This window comes from Medicago sativa, chromosome 4 (genome assembly GCF_051527215.1).
Source record: "Medicago sativa cultivar Bolivia chromosome 4, Bolivia_mono, whole genome shotgun sequence".
In the NCBI taxonomy this organism is placed as follows: Eukaryota; Viridiplantae; Streptophyta; class Magnoliopsida; order Fabales; family Fabaceae; genus Medicago; species Medicago sativa.
The window spans coordinates 1,800,011-1,810,976 of record NC_140752.1 but is presented as its reverse complement, the minus strand read 5'-3'; the positions used below and the strand labels follow the sequence as shown (position 1 = coordinate 1,810,976).

Below are 10,966 nucleotides of genomic sequence, written 5' to 3'. Positions count from 1 at the left end.
ATCTTCTTGATGTTCTTGTTAGCGGCCTCAACTGCACCATTCATCTGAGGTCTATAAGGAGAAGAGTTGTGATGTTCAATCTTGAATTCTTCACATAAAGCTTGCATCATACTATTGTTCAGATTGGAACCATTGTCAGTGATGATTTTGTTGGGAACACCGTATCGACAAATGATGTTATTCTTGATAAACTTGACAACCACTTGCTTGGTCACATTGGCATAGGAGGCAGCTTCGACCCACTTGGTGAAGTAGTCAATTGCCACTAGGATGAAACGATGTCCATTGGAAGCCTTCGGTTCAATTCTTCCGATCATGTCAATGCCCCACATAGAGAAAGGCCATGGGGAAGATATAACATTGAGAGCATGTGGAGGCACATGGATCTTGTCAGCATAAATTTGACACTTGTGGCATCTTTTAGCATGTTTGTGGCAGTCACGCTCCATGGTTATCCAGTAATAGCCGGCTCTTAACAGCTTCCTCGACATAGTGTGGCCCGAAGCATGGGTCCCAAAGGTACCATCATGTACATCATGCATCAATTTCTCAGCTTCTTGTTTGTCAACACATCTCAGCAAGACCATGTCATAGTTCCTCTTGTATAGGATTTCTCCGTCCAGAAAGAATCTACTAGCCCATCGTCTCAAAGTCTTTTTATCCCTGTTGGAAGCACCAGGTGGATATTCACGACTCTGCAAAAATTGTTTGATGTTGTAATACCAAGGCTTTTCATCATTCACATCTTCGTCAGCTTGATCCGGCATACTTTCAATAGTAAACACATGAGCGGGTCTATCAAGACGCTGCACCTTGATCACGGGCACATCATTCCAGTGATTGACACGAAACATGGAAGACAAGGTAGCAAGAGCGTCAGCCATCTGGTTTTCATCCCGAGGGATGTGGTGCAGCTCAACCTTCGTAAAGTATGTCAACAGACGTCTTGCATAGTCACGGTAAGGGATCAGCTTCTCATGATGAGTCTCCCATTCACCCTTTATCTGATTAATAACAAGTGCAGAATCTCCATAGATGTCAAGGTGCTTGATTCTCAGGTCAAGGGCTTCTTCAATGCCCAAGATGCATGCTTCATATTCAGCTATGTTGTTTGTGCAGTCAAAGGTTATTCGAGCGGTGAAAGGAATGTGGTGCCCCTGCGGAGTTACAATGATGGCCCCAATTCCTTTACCATAAGCATTAACAGCACCATCAAACACCAATCCCCATTTGCTATTGGGATCCGGCCCTTCATTGATCAGTGGCTCTTCACAGTCCTTCGCTTTCAAATACATAATCTCTTCATCAGGGAAATCAAATTTAATTGGCTGGTAATCATCAAGAGGTTGACAAGCAAGATGCTCAGCAAGGACAATTCCTTTGATTGCTTTCTGAGCTTTGTACACAATATCATATTCAGACAACAACATTTGCCAACGCGCAATCTTTCCAGTAACAGCAGGCTTTTCAAAGATGTACTTGATTGGATCCATTCGGGATATTAACCAAGTTGTATGATTCACCATATAATGACGCAGGCGTTTGGCAGCCCAAGCTAAAGCACAACAAGTCTTTTCAAGCATTGTATACCGAGTCTCACAGTCGGTGAACTTCTTGCTCAGATAGTGGATAGCATGCTCTTTCTTACCAGTCTCATCTTGCTGACCGAGAACACAACCCACAGAATCATCTAACACTGACAGATACATAATCAAAGGCCTTCCTTCCACTGGTGGGACAAGGATAGGTGGTTCCAACAGGTATTCTTTAATGCTATCAAAAGCTTCCTGGCATTCATCATTCCATACAACAGGCTGATTCTTTCTGAGCAATTTGAAAATTGGTCCACAGGTAGTAGTCATGTGAGATATAAATCTTGAAATATAGTTCAGACGCCCGAGGAAACCTCTGACTTGCTTCTCAGTTTGAGGGGCTGGCATCTCTCTGATGGCTCGGACTTTGTCAGGATCAACTTCAATGCCTCTTTGACTGACAATGAAGCCTAGCAACTTTCCAGATCTTACACCAAATGTACACTTGTTAGGATTCAACCGCAGCTTGTACTTTCTCAGTCTTTCAAACATCTTTTTCAAATACACAACATGCTGCTCCTCATCACTTGACTTCACAATCATATCATCAACGTATACTTCAATCTCTTTGTGAATCATATCATGAAACAGAGTGGTCATACCCCTTTGATAGGTAGCACCAGCGTTTATCAAGCCGAACGGCATCACTTTGTAACAGAACGTTCCCCACGGAGTGATGAAGGACGTCTTTTCTCTATCTTCAGGAGACATTCGTATCTGATTATAACCAGAGAAACCATCCATAAAGGAGAACACTTTGGATTGAGCGGTACTGTCAACAAGCACATCAATATGAGGCAATGGGAAGTTATCTTTTGGACTGGATTTGTTCAGATCTCTGTAATCAACACACATTCGAACTTTCCCATCTTTCTTTGGCACTGGCACAATGTTGGCAATCCACTCAGGATATTCAGCTGTCATGAGGAAACCCGCATCAATTTGCTTCTGTACTTCAGCCTTGATCTTAAGAGCCATGTCTGGATGAGACCTTCTCAATTTCTGTTTGACAGGAGGACATTCAGGTCTTGTCGGTATCCGATGTTCCACAATCTTGGGATCTAAGCCCGGCATATCTTCATAGGACCACGCAAAGACATCTGGATAATCATGGAGGAGCTGAATAATCGTCTTTTTCACTTCTGGCTCAAGTGCGGCACCAATCTTGATCTCTCGCTTGTTCTCTTCAGTACCCAGGTTGACGAATTCAATCTCTTCCTGATGAGGCTGAATGGCTTTTCTTTCTTGCTCAAGCAGTCGAGTGATCTCATATGGTATCTCTTCATCATCCTCATCCTCATCTTCAGCTTCATATACAGGGAATTCAAAATTTGGAGGAACCATAGGGTCACTGTGTTCAACGGGTTTATTATGGTTCAATCTGCATAATATGATTGGGATGATTTTAGAAAAAGTTCTTCATGCAGATTTTTGAAATTAATAAGAAAAATACAGATGTTTTGGTTTTTTCTGGCATTACCATTATTTCCAAGAAAAAGGCACTAAAAGTAAAAAAACAAAGAGTCGTGAGAAAAACGACAACTTTTATTGATAACGGCAATGCCGAAACAAACATGCCCTTACAATGATATCACTTTCGCCTTGGGCAGAGCGAAAGGATTGTTATTTTGAAAACAAAAAACATGAGCAACAAGACACATTACATGGAAGCATGCATGACTAAAGGAACATCAATGGCCTCCCAATTTCTCACAGTGCCTCCTGGTATAACAAATGTAGGCACGTGACTATTTCCAGCAGCATCTTCAGTAATAGCGTTGATGAACCCAGCACTGTAGAAAGTTCCTGTTGAAACGCCTGAGGTTGGAGAGAATCCAAGGCCCTCTTTACGCTTGTTTTCCAAAATCTGAATCACTTTGCCCCAGCCGGCAGCTTGTCCTGCTTGAACAGCCTTCTGAGCGTCTTTCAGTGAAGCCATGCTAGCACCAGCCCTCCGGGGTTCCGCACCCTCAACGGTCAAGCCTTGAAACGACGTCCCTTCAGCGGACCCTGCTTCAACACAAGAGAAAGATGATACTTGGCTAACTAGATATGCTTCTTCACCATGCACCGTGACAATCTTACCATTCCTCATGAACTTGAGCTTCTGATGCAAAGTAGAAGTGACTGCTCCAGTGATGAGTCATAGATAGTCTATTTTATTGCTTTATTTAGTTTAGTTTTATTTAAGATTTGATTTGATTTTATTGCATTTTATCTCCTTTTAGAATATTTTACTTTAAATTGTCTTTTATTATATTTTAGGAACGAATATATGGTGGAAGGTGTCTTGGAGCAAAAGAAAGAGGTCTGGAGCAAATACAATACAAGAATACGAAGATACGAGACAAAAATATGTCTCTACCAAGTCAGAAGCTTGGCACGGCCCGTGCCAACATGTGGCACGGCCGTGCCACCCTCCAGGACCACTTTTGCTGCTTTTCTTCAAGCCCAAGTTACTCCGTTGCAGCTTTACTGTTTTGCCCTTATAGTAGCTTAGTTTCTAAGTCAATTGTAAAGCTATAAATAGAGTAGCACTCCATCATAAACATTCATCTTTTGTTCTTGGAATAAAAGTTCACTTTTATATTATTGCTCTTTTATATTACTGTTTTCTCTCTTCTTCCCCCATGTCTACAATGAACGTTAGTGAGTAGACTTCTTCGTCTTGGGATTGTTGGTAAGTCTAATGACATAATCCTAAACAAACCAAGCTTAAACCCTAATTTCTATGTAACCCTAATTTCTAATCTAGATTCACCGTCTTAACGTGGATTAACAATTATCAAACTGTGGAAGCGAAAGCGGAGGGTTTGATAATCGTTAATCCATCATCCCAAACATCAATTCATAAAGCGAGAGCGGAGCTTTGATGTTGGAACAAGTGAATCTAGACAATAATTGCAAAACAGTGAAATAGTCTTTGCAATTATTGAGACAAAGAGTAGTTTCAATCCTCTATGCATCTTCTAGTAATCATGTCAGTGAAATAGGCTTGGTTACTAGAAGTAAACTCTCATCGGACTTTCATCGGAAAGGTGAGGGGCTAAGGGAAACCGGTCTTTAGAAATTAAGGTGTAAACCATGAAATTAGATGTTTAAGTCTTGTTTAGTGAAGGGTTTGTTATTATGATAAACCAATAATCCCAAGGCTCTTTTATTATTATTGTTATTTATCTTCAGCAATTAACCCCCTATTTCATAATCTTTCTTCTTTTCTAATCATTCTCTAAAAGCTAATTGAATTCACAACTCCCTAGCGGAACGATACTCTTCTTACTACTATTACTTCGATAGGCCGTGCGCTTGCGGTTTGGCTCTATCAAGTTTTTGGCGCCGTTGCCGGGGAGTTGTTGCAATTTGATTAACTTTTTTTTAACGATTAGACTGAAAAAAAAAAAAAAACTTTTTTCGTTATTTTATTTTATTTTATCTTTCTTTCTGAAAAAAAAATAAATCTTTTCCGTTATTTTATCCTATTTTATTTTATTGTGTTTCTTTTTATATTTCTTTCAAAAAAAAAAACATATATATATATATATAATATATATATTATTTCCTCTTTTATTATTATTTTACTTTTATTTTAAAAAAAAAAATCTTTTGTTTTATCTTTTTTTTTTTTATTTTATTTCTTTCTTTCTCTATTTCTTCTTTTTCCTTTAACTTCTTGGGAAGATAATAACGATATGACTAAGGAACGCTCTCTCAAAGAGTATGCAATCCCATCTTCAAATGAGTCATATGATGCTATTGTGTACCCAACGGTTGAGGACAATTTTGAAATAGAACCTGCACTTGTTCACTTAGTGCAGCAAAATCAATTTTTCGGATCACCCACTGAGGACCCGAATTTTCATATTTCAACCTTTTTAAGACTCAGTGGAACCTTGAATGCAAACCAAGAGGCCGTAAGGCTGCACCTCTTTCCTTTCTCCTTAGGGGGGTAGAGCTAGTGCTTGGTTTCATTCATTGGAAATTGGTTCTATCTTTTCATGGCAACAAATGAACCAAGTTTTTCTTGCCCGATTCTTTCCCTATGCTAAAACCGTCCAATTAAGGATTCAAATCACACAATTCACTCAAAAAGATGGAGAATCTCTTTACGATGCATGGGAGCGTTTCAAAGAAATGCTTAGACTTTGTCCCCATCATGGTTTAAAGAATTGGCTTATTATTCACATTTTTTATAATGGTCTTTTGTATACCACAAAAATTTATGTTGATGCAGCTGCAGGTGGAGCTTTAATGAACAAGAATTACACAGAAGCATACGCCTTGATTGAAGACATGGCTCAAAATCATTACAAGTGGACCGACGAGAGAGCCATCACTAATTCTTCACCCTCCAAAAAGGAGGCAGGTATGTATGAAGTCTCTAACTATGATCACCTTGCCGTTAAGATTGATGCATTAACCCAAAAAAATGAAAAAATAAATGTTAGTGTCATCTCTTCTTCTTCTGCATCTCCTTCTTGTGAAATTTGTGGTGTATTTGGCCATTTTGGCATTGATTGCGAACTAGGTAGTGTTGTTAGAAGTCCTGAGCAAGTAAACCATGCTCAATATAATCAAGGGTTTAGAAACAACCAAAATTTTTTTCAAACCCCTCAAAATCTTTTTGGACAACAAACAACACCACCCAGTTATGCAAACAACCAAAGAGTCCCTCAAAATTCCAGCTTGGAACTTTTTTTAGAAAATTTTTGTATAAATCAATCCGAGCAGCTCCAAGAGTTTGAAAATCAAACTGAATTTTTGAAGGACTCTATTGCCAAACTTACATCAACAGAAGACTCCATAGTTACTCACAGTAAGATGCATGAGACTCAGACTTCTCAAGTACCCCAACAGGTGGCTACTTCCTCACAATCCTCCGAAGTCCTCCTAGACCAAACCGAAACCAACCCCAAAAACCATATAAGTACTATTACTCTTAGGGATGGTAAACAATTAGAGGACCCCGTTGTGAAAATTAAGAACAATGAAGGAGAGATAGGGAGTGATGAGCCTCAAAGTGAGAAAGCCATAGGAGAGAATGAAAAGCCATTCGTTTCACCATCTCATGAGCATGAAATTCCATTAACACAAGGGTTTGATGAGTCCAAGTTAGATGAGCAGTTTATGAATATTATTGAAATACTTCCAAACAAATTGTCACCTAAACTTAAGAATCTAGGAAGCTTTTCCCTACCTTGTGTCATAGGATCTGAAACTATAGACAAAGCCATGTGTGATTTGGGAGAGAATGTTAGTTTGATGCCATTGTCCCTTTCTGAAAGATTGGGTATAGGATAGATAAACCACTTTCTAACCGTCAAGCTAATGACTCTAAACGAGCGCTTCGTGGGAGGCAACCCATGAATTTTATTGCTTTTATTTTTGTTTTGTGTTATTTTAATTTGTTTTGTAGGTATTTGTCCAAATATGATACAAAAAAATGAAAGAAAGTTGAAGCCATTGACCTGAAACAAAAACAAAAAAAAAACAAAAAAAAAAATTTTTTTTTTCTGAAAAAAAAAAAAAAAAATTGTGCCTAAGGTCCAGAGGCTAGGCACGGCCCGTGCCTAAGGTGGCACGGCCGTGCCCAAGAAAAAAAAAAAACTTTTTTTTAAAAAAAAAAAAATTTAAAAAAAAAAAAAAATATTTTTTTCCCTCATTCAAAATAACCTCTTTCATCCTTTATCCATAACCCTCTAAACCAAATTCATATACCATTAAACCATAACCCAAAAACCAAAACTTTTTCATCAATCTCCATCATTCAACTCTTAAACTTTACTTAAACCACAACCCCATCACTAAACCAACCCTTCCCAACCAAAACCTTGCCTAACCCTAACCTTCACCCAAAATCCACACCAAGTCAAGTTAAGGTCAATGGCATCAATGAAGAAAGGTAAGGAGATTGAAGATTCCGGAAGTGGTGCAAGAAGCAATCAACAACCTGCAATCATAGGATCAAATTCAAGGATCCCGAGCAAAGAAATAGGTATAAATCTCTAATCTCTAGAACTATCTCTACTTGCAGGTACCTTGATGTTAATGTTATGGATAGACTAGGAATATAGGATAATGTGATTAGGCTGTTGAATAACACAACCCTATGCTTAGGTACCTTGAAAGGTTTATGGCTTGCACCGTATAGAGTAGGAAAGAGGTAGGGAATGATGAGAGCTGTTTATGTTGTGGGCTATGCTTTATAACCATCATATTAACATTTGCTATTATTTGCTTGATTATCTTGTTTCAATTGTTAAAAAGAAATCGAATGATAAGGGTGATATAATGGTAGGTCGAATCATCACTTTGCTTGTTAGAAAGTTTGGGGTGAGTGTGAATCAAGGGATCAAGAGGATAGAGGGAAACTTTTGTCTAGACTTACATACTATCACTACTTTGTCCTTAGAACCCATGAACCTACTCACAATTACCAATATGAATGGAGAATTATTAGAGCTTATTGTTTGATTATTCTACCTAATCCGGACATAACTAATCCGGAGGTGGTGGAAAATTTGCTTTATGTTGGTACTAACCCACAGGTACATAATGTTGGTGATGATGATGGTAATTAAGGGGAGGTAGGTGCAAACTTGCACCATGAACAAGAAACCGGTGGAAGCTATAATGATGAACGGCGGGCATGGATGCAAACCAAAGTTCAAAGAATAAGCACCAAGCAACAAAGATAAGGTGTTGAAAGGAACAATGTCCAAAGGAGCAATCGAATAAATGAAGAAAACAATCAAATGCTCCACAACATGATACAACACCTTCACCTCCAAAGGTCTACTTTATGAACTTCAATAAAATTGTGAGCTTTCCTCTTCCTTTACTCTTTCTTATTCCTCCTCTTCTTCTACTTCTACTCCTTCTTCTTCTTCTTCTTCTTCTTCTTCTTCTTTTATTTTTTCTTTTTGAATCATTGAGGACAATGCTTCCCCTAAGTGTGGGGGGGGGGCCTAATAAAGTGTCTAGAGTCGTAGTGTTCCCAAACTCCCTTGAACTTTATTCTTTTGTTTTGTTTTTATAGCAAGAGGCATGATTAGTAGCTTGTTTTTAATGTAAAAAATGGCATGAAAATTTTTGTTTTGTCTCTTTCTTAAAGGTTGCCTCTTGTACATGAAAGTAGTTTCTTGTGTTTCTTATGTTCTTGCTATACCCATGTCATGTTTTATTGTGAAAATCTCCAATGAGAAAAGCACCCGGTTGCAATCCTTGAGTAAATGTATGAATAGGTATTTTAAGGAACACGTTCTATCTTTAGTGTTAACTTAGACCCTTTAAAGTCTTAAGAGTAAAAGTAGTATAAGTTTGTGTGGGAAAATTAATCAAATTGTTCTTAATTGTTATATTCTTATTAATTTGTTAATGTTAAATGGGGCGGGAGAATGGCACCAACATATGGGGGAAAGGACAATTACATCCTAACTTCCTAATTGTGGTGGTGACTCCTTAATTTGAACTTAAAGTGAAACAAATTCATCAATGCTAGGGGGAAAGGACAATTACATCCAAAAAGACTTCCTACGCGGAGATGAAACAAATAAATAATTTTGCAGCACTGCTTAGGGTGATTTTGAATCTAGGGGGAAAGGACAATTACATCCGAGAAGACTTCCTACGAGGATAGATAGCCCCTAAGCATCTGCAGCCCCTTGTGCTTAATTGTTAAATTAATTCAATCTTAACTTAAATTCCCATCACTCTTATATGAAATGAAGAAAGGACTTTTCTCGGTTACTTTAGCATTAAGGATAGAACCTATTCCTCATAATATCTGTCTTATACAGGAGCAAGAAAAGGGTTGGACTGCACACACACACTCACTTGAGACTTGATGTTGGGTAGAATAGGTTCATGAGAAGTGTTTGAAGTTGTAATTAGTGTACTTGAAGCAAAGCATTTCTTTTGAGACATTTGTTCTTAATATTGCCATAATCAAATCTTTTGTTGCTGCTATGTTTGTTGCCTTTTGCTTGAGGACAAGCAAAGATTCAAGTGTGGGGGAGTTTGATGAGTCATAGATAGTCTATTTTATTGCTTTATTTAGTTTAGTTTTATTTAAGATTTGATTTGATTTTATTGCATTTTATTTCCTTTTAGAATATTTTACTTTAAATTGTCTTTTATTATATTTTAGGAACGAATATATGGTGGAAGGTGTCTTGGAGCAAAAGAAAGAGGACTGGAGCAAATACAATACAAGAATACGAAGATACGAGACAAAAATATGTCTCTACCAAGTCAGAAGCTTGGCACGGCCCGTGCCAACATGTGGCACGGCCGTGCCACCCTCCAGGACCACTTTTGCTGCTTTTCTTCAAGCCCAAGTTACTCCGTTGCAGCTTTACTGTTTTTCCCTTATAGTAGCTTAGTTTCTAAGTCAATTGTAAAGCTATAAATAGAGTAGCACTCCATCATAAACATTCATCTTTTGTTCTTGGAATAAAAGTTCACTTTTATATTATTGCTCTTTTATATTACTGTTTTCTCTCTTCTTCCCCCATGTCTACAATGAACGTTAGTGAGTAGACTTCTTCGTCTTGGGATTGTTGGTAAGTCTAATGACATAATCCTAAACAAACCAAGCTTAAACCCTAATTTCTATGTAACCCTAATTTCTAATCTAGATTCACCGTCTTAACGTGGATTAACAATTATCAAACTGTGGAAGCGAAAGCGGAGGGTTTGATAATCGTTAATCCATCATCCCAAACATCAATTCATAAAGCGAGAGCGGAGCTTTGATGTTGGAACAAGTGAATCTAGACAATAATTGCAAAACAGTGAAATAGTCTTTGCAATTATTGAGACAAAGAGTAGTTTCAATCCTCTATGCATCTTCTAGTAATCATGTCAGTGAAATAGGCTTGGTTACTAGAAGTAAACTCTCATCGGACTTTCATCGGAAAGGTGAGGGGCTAAGGGAAACCGGTCTTTAGAAATTAAGGTGTAAACCATGAAATTAGATGTTTAAGTCTTGTTTAGTGAAGGGTTTGTTATTATGATAAACCAATAATCCCAAGGCTCTTTTATTATTATTGTTATTTATCTTCAGCAATTAACCCCCTATTTCATAATCTTTCTTCTTTTCTAATCATTCTCTAAAAGCTAATTGAATTCACAACTCCCTAGCGGAACGATACTCTTCTTACTACTATTACTTCGATAGGCCGTGCGCTTGCGGTTTGGCTCTATCATCCAGCGTCGTGGATCCACGGTCTTCCGAGGAGACAACTGTAAGAAGCATTGATGTCCATGACTTGGAAAGTAATTTGGAATGTCTCGGGACCAATGGTAATTGGCAAGTCTACTTCCCCAAGAACATCCTTGCGGGATCCATCGAAAGCCTTAACCAGATAGCTGCT

At 38.2% G+C, this 10,966-nt stretch overlaps 1 non-coding gene across 1 annotated transcript; it reads right to left on the bottom strand.

Moving 5' to 3' along the window:
- Positions 1-5,645: 5,645 nt before the first annotated feature.
- Positions 5,646-5,752, bottom strand: LOC146925631 (small nucleolar RNA R71). The gene has a single exon (XR_015009134.1). It is a non-coding gene; the product is annotated as a small nucleolar RNA R71 (small nucleolar RNA).
- Positions 5,753-10,966: the final 5,214 nt, after the last annotated feature.